At 17.7% G+C, this 717-nt stretch overlaps 1 protein-coding gene across 1 annotated transcript in view; it reads right to left on the reverse strand.

Annotated features, from left to right (window-relative positions):
- The window catches only part of LOC107490902 (protein NSP-INTERACTING KINASE 2), an 8,934-nt gene that overhangs the window by 4,265 nt on the left and 3,952 nt on the right, over nt 1–717 (reverse strand). The gene's annotated exons all lie outside the window — the stretch shown is intronic.

The following is a 717-nucleotide window of genomic DNA, read 5'->3' on the forward strand; positions in this document are numbered from 1 at the left end:
ACGCTGGCCCGCATTGCCATTCCTAGTATATATTATCTAGTAAATTTTTTATACATTAAATAATTATAATAATATAATAAAATTGAAATAAGAAAACATATTAAATCTGTTATAGTATATCATTTTAATATAATCTTTTAATATTATAAAAAAATTTTGCATAAAAATTTTGCGGGTTTGGCGAATTCTTTTAATTTGACTGGTTTCAAATCCTAGTCCGACTCACCTTTTTTAGCGAGTTCGGCGGGTCGGCCCAACGTACTCGACCCGTTTTGCCACCCGTAATATATATTAAAAAGATTATCACATATTTTACTATATAAAGGTAGAAATCTTTTGTTCTAAAAAATATAAATTAAATAAATGCAAAAAATATAAATTTTTTTATTCATTAAGATTAATTATTATACAAAATCTTTTTTATAATATTAAAATGATATTTTTAAGCTATAATATAAAAATATAAAATAATTAAAATTTATTTTATATTACTTGAAAAATAATTAGATTATTATATTTAAAATTTATTAACTAATTACTTTATTAAATATTTTATTATATCATATAATTTTTTATCAAAATATTTGTAAAAGTAAAATTTATTTAAAAAGTTATATAAAATACATGAAAATGTTAACTTTTTTATTTAGGTATGTATTTAAAATTATATTATTTATTCTATTTTTCTAAAAAAATTGAAAAAAATAAAAAATTAAC

Source organism: Arachis duranensis, chromosome 5, assembly GCF_000817695.3.
Source record: "Arachis duranensis cultivar V14167 chromosome 5, aradu.V14167.gnm2.J7QH, whole genome shotgun sequence".
Classification (NCBI taxonomy): domain Eukaryota; kingdom Viridiplantae; phylum Streptophyta; class Magnoliopsida; order Fabales; family Fabaceae; genus Arachis; species Arachis duranensis.